The sequence below is a fragment of the Staurois parvus genome, unplaced genomic scaffold (genome assembly GCF_062004578.1).
Source record: "Staurois parvus isolate SC_StPar_1 unplaced genomic scaffold, SC_StPar_1.0 ptg001183l, whole genome shotgun sequence".
NCBI lineage: Eukaryota > Metazoa > Chordata > Amphibia > Anura > Ranidae > Staurois > Staurois parvus.
The window spans coordinates 694833-707894 of NW_028318979.1; the positions used below are offsets into that span (position 1 = coordinate 694833).

General features: G+C 48.2%; 1 long non-coding RNA gene across 1 annotated transcript; it reads right to left on the reverse strand.

Moving 5' to 3' along the window:
- Positions 1-1019: 1019 nt before the first annotated feature.
- On the reverse strand, positions 1020-8399 carry LOC149438523 (uncharacterized). Its single transcript, XR_016307893.1, has 2 exons — positions 8263-8399; positions 1020-1217 (listed from the first exon to the last, which is right to left on the reverse strand). It is a non-coding gene; the product is annotated as an uncharacterized LOC149438523 (long non-coding RNA).
- Positions 8400-13062: the final 4663 nt, after the last annotated feature.

The following is a 13062-nucleotide window of genomic DNA, read 5'->3' on the forward strand; positions in this document are numbered from 1 at the left end:
ATGGAGAAGAGAAGGGGCCCGAGGATGGAGCCTTGAGGGACCCCAACAGAGAGGGGGAGTGAGGGGGAGATGGTAGCATTATAGGTAAAGCTGAAAGAGCGTTGTGACAGGTAGGATGAGAGCCAGGAGAGAACAGAGAGCATATATGATCATATTATGGATTACTAAAGTGACTTGGACTCTTTCAGCTTGGTCTGATGCTCCTGTTGGGTTGTCACATAAGAGCCTCATTCTGGGTACCCACCTCAGTGAAGCATTGTATCACATGATCAGTTACGCCGGAGCCGGGGGACTCATTGAAGGATTGTTTTCTCCATTTCATTGAATGAATGTGTTTTTGAAGCCCTAGCACCTTTTTGACATGTCTTATGAGCAAAGAATTAAAGTATAACTAAAGGCAAAACTTTACCCCCAGTTCACATCTGTGCGGGTGGTGCCGCTGCAGATCCGCACGAAAATCCGTGCAGCCGCACCACCCGCACAGGGAATTGCGGACCCGCGGGTGGGTGCCATTAGTTCTAATAGCGTGCCGCCCGCACTGGGAAACGCAACCGTACTGGGAAACGCAACCGTACTGGGAACCGAGGTTCCCGTGTGGGCTGCGTTTTCCAAAGTAGTGCAGGGACTTCTTCCCTGCGTGTCACAAGCACGGGAGTCCATACAAATAAATGGGCTCTCGTGCCCGAGCAAAACGTGGCCCGCACGGCCATCATAGGTGTGAACCGGGGGTCAAGGTTTCTATTGCCTCGTCTTCCTCCTTTAGGGAGCTTTACCTTCTCTATTTATCCATTATCACCAATAGTGAAGGAAAATCACAAATTTCCGCTTGTCACCACAACAGAAATAGAGGGGACACCAGTTTTAGTGACACCCTGGGATTCCCTCACTTAGAAAGTGTGTGGAAATCCTTCCAGTGTTAGCTACGACACAGGACGTGAATTGAGATCTCCCCAATGGGATACAAATGTCCAAAACTTTGACAGAGGTTATAATATAATATCCAAAATGAAACAAAAAAGTTTGTTTTCAGTTCTCCTTTAATAGTAGATAAAATAACTGTACAAAATTCGTCCCTTGCAGCCTGTTCGTCATGGGAGGAGAATATTACTGCTACAGCTCAGACATCACCTGCTCCTTCCCCGCCAACGGGAAATTCACCGCCGGCCAGACAGCCAGGTATGGAGCCGTACTCAAGTCATCCCGAGCCGTCATGAATGCTGTGAAACCAGGAGAGAGGTTAAACATTTCTACCTACAGTCCATGAGATCACATTGTATCTATGTGTAGTACATTGTTTCAGGTTATAAAATGACTCATTAATCAACTTTAAGGGCTTGTTTACACTTGCTTCAAAATGTGGCATTGAACATGCTTTTTTGAAGCCTTTTCAATGCCAGTCAAAGCCCCAGTCCTGTTTACACGTGCTTTGCTTCAAACATTACACCCCATGTTGCTTTCTTGGTGCTTCAAAGCGTCTCCGAAGCCTCCATAGAAGTCTATGACAATGCTCGCTAAGAGCACCTGCAGCTTTTCAGCGGCTTTTATTCAGCTTTAGCTGCGCTTTGGCTTTGGTTTGCAGCAATTTCAGGTATGAAATATCCCAGGATGTACTGAGAACCCAACAAGCGAACCGGAAAGACACCATTAGCAGTCACTTCCGGTTCATGTGTATATATTCTGGGAGTGTCGGGTGCAGATGTCACATCTGATGTGCAGCGCGGAGCAGCAGGAATGTGAGCAGGTTCCTAACTGGAGCGGAGCAACTAGCAGATGGCACATGTGGCGTGCAATATGGGAATGCTATTGTGTAAAGTGAGCAGAGACCAGAGAGAGGGGACTGTGCGGATCAGCAGAGCTGGAGGACTAGAGCAGGAGAAACTAGAAATGTCACACGTGGTGGGCAGCGTGAGAGCAATTTAGCGGGAGGTGAGCGGGAACCAGAGAGAGAAGGATCAGCAAACCAGTGGATCAGCAGAGCTGGGGGTTACTACTGAGAGGGGGATCAGCAGAGCTGAGGGTTGCTACTGAGAGGGGGATCAGCAGAGCTGGGAATTACTACTGAGAGGGGGCTCAGCAGAGATGAAGGTTACTACTGAGTGGGGATCAGCAGAGCTGGGAATTACTACTGAGAGGGGGGTCAGCAGAGCTGAGGGTTGCTACTGAGAGGGGGATCAGCAGAGCTGAGAGTTACTACTGAGAGGGGGATAAGCAGAGCTGAGGGTTGCTACTGAGTGGGGGATCAGCAGAGCTGAGGGTTGCAACTGAGAGGGGGATCAGCAGAGCTGGGGGTTGCTACTGAGAGGGGGATCGGCAGAGCTGAGGGTTGCTACTGAGAGGGGGATCAGCAGAGTTGGGAGTTGCTACTGACAGGGGGAGCGGCAGAGCTGAGGGTTGCTACTGAGAGGGGGATCAGCAGAGCTGGGAGTTGCTACTGAGAGGGGGATCGGCAGAGCTGAGGGTTACTACTGAGAGGGGGATCAGCAGAGCTGAAGGTTGCTACTGAGAGGGGGATCGGCAGAGCTGAGGGTTACTACTGAGAGGGAGATCAGCAGAGCTGAGGGTTGCTACTGAGAGGGGGATCGGCAGAGCTGAGGGTTACTACTGAGAGGTGGATCAGCAGATGCTGAGGGTTGCTACTGAGAGGGGGATCAGCAGAGCTGAGGTTTGCAACTGAGAGGGGGATCAGCAGAGCTGGGGGTTGCTACTGAGAGGGGAATCAGCAGAGCTGAGGGTTGCAACTGAGAGGGGGATCAGCAGAGCTGGGGGTTGCTACTGAGAGGGGGATCAGCAGAGCTGGGGGTTGCTACTGAGAGGGGGAACAGCAGAGTTGAGGGTTACTACTGAGAGGGGGATCAGCAGAGCTGGAGGTTGCTACTGAGAGGGGGAACAGCAGAGCTGAGGGTTGCTACTGAGAGGGGGATCAGCAGAGCTGAGGGTTGCTACAGAGAGGGGGATCAGTAGAGCTGAGGGTTGCTACTGAGAGGGGGATCAGTAGAGCTGAGGGTTGCTACTGAGAAGGGGATAAGCAGAGCTGAGTGTTGCTACTGAGAGGGGGATTAGCAGAGCTGGGGGTAGTACTGAGCTGGGGATCTGCTGAACAAGGGTACCAGTGAGCTGGGGATCTGCTGAGTGGGGGTACTACTGAGCTGGCACTCTACTGAGCCCCTTTAAAACAAATTGAAAATCAACACACACAGGGCATTTGCCAATCTTCATTAAAGCTCCAAAAATCCATCACCGAAGCATCAAAACACATCAAAAAAGCATGTTGAAGTGGTAGGCACTTTAATGTGTGTTAAAGTCGACGCAAGTGAGCCGTAAGTGAAAAAAAAAATATTGTTGCCTAGGGCAGCACAAGGGATAAATACACTACAGTTCCTGACTATTGCTGATTTTTTTCAAAGACTATGTGCCCTAGCGTTAGAATAAAACCGCCTTCCAAAATTCGAATTTCAAAAAGAATAGAATAAAATAGAACAGAATAGAAAATAAAGGAACAGAATGTAAAAGAACAGAATAGAATAAAAGTAGAATAGAACAGAACAGAAAGAATTTAGCCGTCTTCCGAAAAAAGAATAGAATAAAATAGAACAGAAAAGAAAGGAATAGAATAGAAAATAATAGAATAAAAGTAGAACAGAATAGAAAGAATAGAGCCCTCTTCCGAAATTTGAATTTTAAAAAGAATAGAATAAAATAGAACAGAAAAGAAAAGAATAGAATAGAAAATAATAGAATAGAATAAAAGTAGAACAGAATAGAAAGAATAGAGCCGTCTTCCGAAATTTCGACTTTAGAAAAGAATAGAATAGAGTAAAGCAGAATAAAACAGAATAGAAAAGAAAGGAATAGAGTAGAGTAGAAAGACTACATCCAACTTCCAAAATTCGAAATGAAAATAAGCGAAATGCAACAAAACTAAATTAGTAACTTAATGAATCGATCCGAAACGAAACCCTTTTTTTCTGTTCTGCACATGTCTAGTGTCAATCCTATCCTGGTCAGCGCAGGGGGTCAGTAACTGTTACTTAACTAGGAAGCGGCACACAAGCAGATGAGTGACTGTTTCTTCTCCTTCCAGCAGTGCCGACACCGGCGCCCTTTCTTCTAACACCGTCCTATATCTCCAGCAGCACCCTCTGTGTCTCAGCGACAAAGGTGGCTTCCGATGTGCGTTACCTCCTCGCAGCAGAACTCCTGCCGGCCAATCGCAGGCCCCCGCTCCGCTTTGTAGACGCGGGGCTGGAAAAGAGGCTGCGGCGGATCTGCTGCGCTATAAATTTAATGTCGCTGTCAGTGCGGGCAATTGGAAGGGGCTGGCCAGGGCCCGCGGAGAGTCACAGGAAGCAGGCGGCAGTCTGGATCAGCCAGACAAGGCGCTCTCCCCGTGTATGTCGGGGCCGATAGGGGCCCAGCTCTGATGCTGAGGATGTGGCTGTCAGCGCTCTTATATGGCTGTTTGATGAATGACCCCCCCCACCACCACCATCACCACCCCCACTCCCTCTCACACTTCACCCAGCTGAGCAGTCATGACATGCTGAAAACAAATCTATCCGAACCGCAACAGGTAAAGCATGCCGGGGCCAGTTCCGCCATGACGCAACCCAAGACCAGCACAGCCAATGGGAACGTCTTATTTCAAAGTACGGTCATCTGATTGGAGGGAACGTTCCTTTTACAAGTTACGACATAAAGGATACAAATGAATTCAGCTCTGTAATCATGAATGCCAGCAGTGTAAGTACCTGAATCAGCCTCTTGCAGTCCCTGTGCAGCAGAGCTCTGACTGGGAGCAAGAGAAGCAGCACAAGAAGCCAATCAGGTCATGTGCTGACAAGAGGCGTGCTGATAGGAGGAGAGAGCAGAGTGACAGAGTTGAGATCATCACACTGTGCTGCTTTTCCTTTCAAGGTCCAGTTACAGGCTGGGGGCAGGTCCAGGATCACCTGGGCCCTGAGGAAGTGGGTTAAATGATGCTGGACATCAGGCGGAGGACATCTAGTGGCAGAAAACAGCACTGCAGGGTCAATCTCTAGATTGCAGAAAAAGCTGGTTTTATTTTATACAGGATACATATTAATTCAGCTTTGTAATTGTCATTACATCATTAAGTAACTCATCAATGTGCTGGGCTTTTTTGTCTGGACAGGGGCTGGGGGTGAAGCTAGGGTGACCTGGGCCCTGAAACGCAACAAGTGGGAGGAAGTATCCCTAACGGAGCAGAAATCTGTGACTCCAGTACAGCGCGGAGCATCCCGTGCCCTCTGTGACTCCAGTACAGCGCGGAGCATCCCCTGCCCTCTGTGACTCCAGTACAGCGCGGAGCATCCCGTGCCCTCTGTGACTCCAGTACAGCGCAGAGCATCCCCTGCCCTCTGTGACTCCAGTACAGCGCAGAGCATGCATTCCCTGTCCTCTGTGACTCCAGTAAAGTGCAGAGCATCAAGTATAATTTAGCTCCCTGTGCTCTCTATGACTCCAGTATATCTCAGGGCATCCTGTGCTATTTATTGACTCCACAATGCCCTATGCCCTCTGTCACTCCAATACAGCGCAGAGCATCCTGTGTCCTCTGTCACTCCAATACAGCGCAGAGCATCCTGTGTCCTCTGTCACTCCAATACAGCACAGAGCATCTTGTGTCCTCTGTGACTCCAGTACAGCGCAGAGCATCCCGTGCCCTCTGTGACTCCAGTACAGCGCAGAGCATCCCGTACCCTCTGTGACTCCAGTACAGCGCAGAGCATCCCGTAGCCTCTGTGACTCCAGTACAGCGCAGAGCATTCCGCGTCCTCTGTGACTCCAGTACAGCGCAGAGCGTCCCGTGCCCTCTGTGAATGTATGGTGACCATATCCTGTATTAAACCCAAATCCAGGCAAAAGGTCCTATTTAATTTTGGGCAGAGCCTGGAGGGTGTTAGGGCCCCTGTTAGGTTTTTATTACTGCCTGTGTTTCCCCCTATTTCATGTGAGGACAGGAAGTGATGGGAAAAATCTAATGAGGGACACAGAAAAAAACCGCACATTTTTAGTACAATGAAAAACTCCTGACAATGCTTCTATATCTGTCTGTGATGGTGACAACCACACACCTCATGCCGCTTCACGGTGTCACAGGCACAGGAAGTGAGGGAAAATCTGCTAAACAGGAGCACAGACAGAAATAAAAATCTCACTGAAATTGTAATTCTTCTTATCCAAAACTAAAAAAAGAAATTTTTTGGACAGGGTTAGCGGCTCTGCCTGAAGTCTGATCTTCTCCTTGGCAGAGATCACATGATTGAATGCCATTTGACCATGTGACCAGTAGGGGAATGGAGCAGAAGCTGGGGACTGCGATGTGACCAGTGAGGGTAGGGAGCACTGTGGTGGGGGAGGGGAGCATTTATTTATTTATTTCAGGTACTTATATAGCGCCATCAATTTACACAGCACTTTACATATATATTGTACATTCACATCAGTCCCTAACCCTCAAGGGGCGTACAATCTAAGGTCCCTAACTTACATTCATACATACACATACTAGGGACAATTTAGACAGGAGCCAATTAACCTACCAGCATGTCTTTGGAGTGTGGGAGGAAACTGGAGTACCCAGAGGAAACCCACGCAGGCACACGGAGAACATGCAAACTCCAGGCAGGTGGTGCCATGGTTGGGATTCAAACCAATGACCCTATTACTGCCAGGGGGAAGGGCTAACCACTTAGCCTCTGTGCTGCCCATAGAATTTTTTTACCTTTTCAGTGCCTTGCAGTGCCGCCCAGTAGTGCCACCCACGAGTGAAATCTATGCCCAGCAGTGCTGCCCAGCAGTGACATCCATCAGTGCCCCCCATCAGTGCTGCCCAGCAGGTGTGCCTATTAGTGCCCAGCAGTGCCACCCGTCAGTGCCCAGCAGTCCCGCCTATCAATGCCCTCCATCAGTGCCACTCATCAGTGCTGCCCAGCAGTTGCACCTATCAGTGTCCAGCAGTGCTGCCCATCAGTGCCCTGCATTGCCACCCATCAGTGTCCCCAGTAAGTGCATCCCGTCAGTGTCGCCCATCAGTGCTGCCCATCATTGCCCATCAGTGCTGCATATTAGTGCAGCATCATCAGTGCCTCCTCATCAATGCCCACCAGTGCCACCTCATCAGTGCTGCTTATTCGTGCCACCTCATTAGTGCCCAACAGTGCTGCCTATTCGTGCCACCTCACTAGTGCTCAACAGTGCTGCCTATTCGTGCCACCTCATTAGTGCCCAACAGTGCTGCCTATTCGTGCCACCTCACTAGTGCCCAACAGTGCTGCCTATTCGTGCCACCTCATTAGTGCCCAACAGTGCTGCCTATTCGTGCCACCTCATTAGTGCCCAACAGTGCTGCCTATTCGTGCCGCCTCATTAGTGCCCAACAGTGCTGCCTATTCCTGCCACCTCACTAGTGCTCAGCAGTGCTGCCTATCAGTGCCACCTCATCAACGCACATCAGAGATGGAGAAAAATTACCTGTTTGCAAAATGTTATAATAGAAACAAAGAAAAACTTTTTTTTTTTTTTTTCAAATTTCTTGCTCTTTTTTTTTTTAAAGTGCAAAAAATAAAACATCCAGGGGCAATTAAATACCACCAAAAGAAAGCTCTATTTGTGTGAACAAAATGATAAAAATTTCATATGAGTACAGCGTTGCATGACCGCACAATTGTCATTCAAAGTGTGACAGCGCTGAAAGCTGAAAATTGGCCTGTGCAGGAAGGGGGTATAAGTGCCCGGCAGGCAAGGGGTTAATTGAGCCATTAGATCGGCTCTGACAATTGGTCCAGGTATGAGGATTCAGTCAGCGGGAAGTGGAAGCGCAGACACCCGGGAGGACACCTTCCTCCTATGTGGCAGCAGCCAGGATGGACCCGAGGGCCGGTGAGAGCGATCGGCGGCTGTTATTAAATCCCACCATTAGGATCCTTTGTATAAACAAGTCGTCCTATTAATCAGCCGAATGTTCCAGGATGGCAGTGCCGAGCTGGCAGTACAAACGCCACAGGAGGGATAAATGGGGATTTCATTCTCCACATACTCAGATAATGAGTCGCTATTAGGAAACACTCTGGAGAGCCGCCGCTCCTCACCTCCAGTACTGGATCAGCTCTATTGTCTGTTCAAGAGGACCTGTCTATTCTACCGCACTTTAAATGCTGAAACTGGAGTTTTATTTGCCTTTATTCTGCCTTTCCTGGTCATCAACATGCTAAATAAAACTTTTCTGTTTTCATTACTTACCATATTTTGTTCCTAGTGATGTGAACACTGGGTCTCTGTGCTTCTCTATGCAATGCAGGTAGGTCATGGCTGGTGGCATGGGCCAGCAGGGTGCTGTACATAGCTTGCGGAAAACATCACAGCCCCCTGCCTCAGTACTCAAGAGTCCTTAGCCTTGATCTAAGCAGTGGGCTGGAACTTGGGAGGAGTTATGTAAATATCAAAGTGCCCTGGTGGGAGGAGTGGGCGGTCCTAGGCAGGCTGTATTTGCATAGCTAACGCCTCCATGTTACATAGTTGGTAAGGTTGAATAAAGACATCAGTCCATCCAGTTCTAGCTGTACATACACCTGTCGAGCTGAGACCCTGTGATTGACAGAACTGAAATCCAGAGAATGAAAGGGGCGGGGCCAGGGACAGTCAGGGGGAAAGAGCTAGATGACACTAGATGTCCTCCAGCCAGGAAAAGAGGCGGAGCTCTATCTGACTTGCTGCAGCTTCTAATGCACATTATGAGAAGCTCACAGTGTGCAGTGACATCAGAGTAAGCCATTTCAGTGCAGGAGAGGAGCCTAGGCAGGCTGTATTTGCATGAAGACCACCCCATGATGATTTAAATCAGTGGTCTCCAAACTGTGGCCCGGGGCCAGATTTGGCCCTTTGCTTGCTTCTATCCGGCCCTTGGGGCATTATTCCATCCACTGATCCCAATAATTGGGCATATGTTCTCCCTCTGACATCAATTATGGGACACTATTCCTCCCACTGACACCAATGATGGGGCATTATTCCTCCCACTGACACCAACGATGGGGCACTATTCCTCCCACTGACACCAACGATGGGGCACTATTCCTCCCACTGACACCAACGATGGGGCACTATTCCTCCCACTGACACCAACGATGGGGCACTATTCCTCCCACTGACACCAATGATGGGGCACTATTCCTTCCACTGACACCAATGAAGGGGCACTATTCCTCCCACTGACACCAATGAAGGGGCACTATTCCTCTACTGATACCAATGATGGGGCACTATTCCTCTACTGATACCAATGATGGGACAATATTCCTCCCACTGACACCAATGAAGGGGCACTATTCCTCCCACTGACACCAATGAAGGGACAGTATTCCTCCCACTCACAGCAACGATGGGACACTATTCCTTCCTCTGATACCAATGAATGGCACTATTCCTTCCACTGACACCAACAATGGGGCATTATTCCTCCCACTGACACCAATAATGGGACACTATTCCTCCCACTGACACCAATGATGGGGCACTATTCCTTCCACTGACACCAATGAAGGGACACTATTCCTCCCACTGATACCAATGATGGGGCACTATTCCTCCCACTGATACCAATGATGGGGCACTATTCCTCCCACTGATACCAATGATGGGGCACTATTCCTCCACTGACACCAATAAAGGGGCACTATTCCTCCCACTGACACCAATGAAGGGGCACTATTCCTCCACTGATACCAATGATGGGACACTATTCCTCCACTGACACCAATGAAGGGGCACTATTCCTCCACTGATACCAATGATGGGACACTATTCCTCCACTGACACCAATGAAGGGACAGTATTCCTCCCACTCACAGCAACGATGGGGAATTATTCCTTCCTTTGATACCAATGAATGGCACTATTCCTCCCACTAACACCGATGGGGCAATATTGCTTCCACTGACACCAATGATGGGGCACTATTCCTCCCACTGATACCAGTGATGTGGCACTATTCCTCCCACTGATACCAATGATGGGGCACTATTCCTCCCACTGACACCAATGAAGGGGCACTATTCCTCCCACTGATACCAATGATGGGGCACTATTCCTCCCACTGACACCAATGAAGGGGCACTATTCCTTCCACTGACACCAATGATGGGGCACTATTCCTCCCACTGATACCAATGATGGGGCACTATTCCTTCCACTGACACCAATGAAGGGACAGTATTCCTCCCACTCACAGCAACGATGGGGCATTATTCATCCCACAGACACCAATGATGGGCATTGTTTACTCCCAGTGACACAAGGACATTTTCTACTCCCCACTGGCCTCCGTCTCCTCCGCCCCCCCCCCCCCCCCCACACACACACACACACACAGAGTCTGAAGGACAGTATACTGGCCCTTTGTTTAAAAAGTTTGGAGACCCCTGATTTGAAGAGCTAAAATCCAATGAATGAAAGGGGCAGGCCAGGGACATCCAGGCCGGGGAGGAAAGGGCTAGATGATGCTGGATGTCATGAGGTGTCATGCTGCAGCCTCTGGTGTAAGAGAATGAAACGACAGCAGGGTTGCATAGAGCAGGCTAAAGGGGGGGAGGGGGGTTGTAGCTGTTGCATCCAGGGAGCGCAATAATTTTTTTTTCTCCTTGTTCAGCTAAGTAACAGTGATCCCATTCAGATTTTATATATTTTATGTCCAACTGATTAATAAAGGAAGTTTGGATGAATTTGTTTATGAAATACATTGTATGCAGTGTTCACTTATTAACCTCCCCAGCGGTCTGATTATGTCAGTATTTCTGTGCTCAAAGCGGTACTTTTTTGCATGGAAATATGTAGTTTTTTATTGTAGGCTGTAATTCTTAGGAATAACTCACTGAAATCTGTCCGAACAAGAGTCTAGTAAACATCCCGGGGATGATAAAACTTGAAACACGAAATCATAAATTATAATTTAATAAATAATCATAAAAAATAATAATATAAAATATAATATAAAATTTCCCGCCAGTTCCGTCCTCCGTATGTCCCGACGTCACAGGGACCGGAACCTGGAAGACAGATGCTGGCATCAACCGGAGGACATTACAGGGGACACTGCAGGAGGGACATCGCGGGAGCGCAGGACAAGGTAAGTGCAGAAGAGATCCCGGAGCAACGCTGCAGTGTATTCCTGAGTGTAGCTCGGGGTTACCGCTTGTGGTGCTGAAACTTTACCCCGAGCTACACTCAGGAATACCGCCAGGGGGGTTAAGTATCATTTTATATTATTGTACTTTTTTTTACTTTTCTTTGTTTCATTTTTTGTCATTTTTTTTGTTGTTTTTGATTGTTTTTCTTCCCCGGTATGCGATGTTCAGACAATGTTGGAAGGTCTGTTGATCTCTCAGAGGATGTCTATGTCTTCCCGCACAGTGGACTGAGGACGGGGAATTTTGTGTCTTCTGCCGCGTCAGCTGATTTGGGGGTTCTCTATGGAATACACGGCGGGCTGCTCTGCAATGAACTCGGGTAACTTTGATTTTGTCTGATTGTTCTCTGCCCGCTCCTCGGTTGGATTGTGAAACAATTTGGATTCCCCTGTCACCGACAGTGCCTGATCCCCATAACACGCCCTTCCCATTGTGAAAGACGGTTATTCTATCCTTGCGTCAAAAGCCCCGTCTGTCCCCTAAAGTCACATGACATGTTTATTTTATTTTTCTGGGTGACGAGAACAACTTAAAAAATAGCTGTAACTTCGATCTCTAAAATCTCATAGAAGCTGTTTTGTTTCAAATGCTGCTTTATGCATCAGCCTTGTACTTAGACTCAGTCTATCTGGACTGTTGGGTCAGCTGCTGACTTGGCAACATCCACAGACAGCTTTACTCTTCAGCTGGGCAGTGGATAAGGGGTAACCACCAGTCCTCCTGTACAGGACCTAGGCAAGCAGGGGGGCCCGGGCAGCTGGGGGAAACAGATGTAGGCAGGAAGGGTAATCAGCATGGCAGACGGGCAGTTACTGGAACCGATCAACCGATCACGTTAGTGGGGCAATGCCATTGGCCATTTTTCGTGGATCTTCTCATTTCTTTTTATCGGTCATGCTGGAAAATCCACGAAAAACTGCAATTTTTGGTGGATATTGGTGGCAGCATCGGCAACGGCGCCGACCGATTTTTTGTTTATGGCCCGTCTATGGCCAGCCTAAGGCTCTCTCTGCACCAGCTGAAAGCTGGCCCCTTCTCCTCTCCCTCTTGCTGTCTTTCAGCTGCTACAGGGGATGAGTTCCAGTAATTGCCCCATCACCCTCCCTATACACCATACATTTCCCCATGCTGCATAAATCCCCCCTTTTTTTATAACCTAACCCTGCTTTAAACCTCTCCACAAATTTATCCCTGACCTGTCTGGTGTGTTCCTTGGCCTTCATGCTGCTGTTTGTTCACTAATGTTCTCTAACAAACCTCTGAGGGCTTCACAGAACAGCTGTATTTATACTAAGATTACACACAGGTGGACTCTATTTACTTATGAGGTGACTTCTGAAGGCAATTGGTTCCACTAGATTTTAGTTAGGGGTATCAGAGTAAAGGGGGCTGAATACAAATGCCACCACACTTTTCACATATTTATTTGTAAAAAATGTTAAAAACCATTTATCATTTTCCTTCCTCTGCACAATCCTGTGCCACTTTGTGTTGGTCCATCACATCAAATCCAATCACAACACATCAAATCCCAATAAAATACACTGACATTTTTGGTTGTAACATGACAACATGGGGACATTTCAAGGCACTGTAAATACACATCCAAGCGGTTGACTGCGCCTAAACGTGTTTGCAGAGGAGAAAAGTCCATGAGCCCCTAAAGTGTAAGAAGACAATGACTTCCCTAAGCCCTGTCCCTGTGAAGTACTAACACTAATTGGAGGAACATGCACTTTGCCCATTCATATTCAGGCCATAGACATGTCGAAAATCGGCCAATTTTCGCACCGTTAGTGGGTTAATTGGTCGGCCGTTTGTTCGGGGTTTTGGCACTTTTTTTTTATCGGTAAAGTTG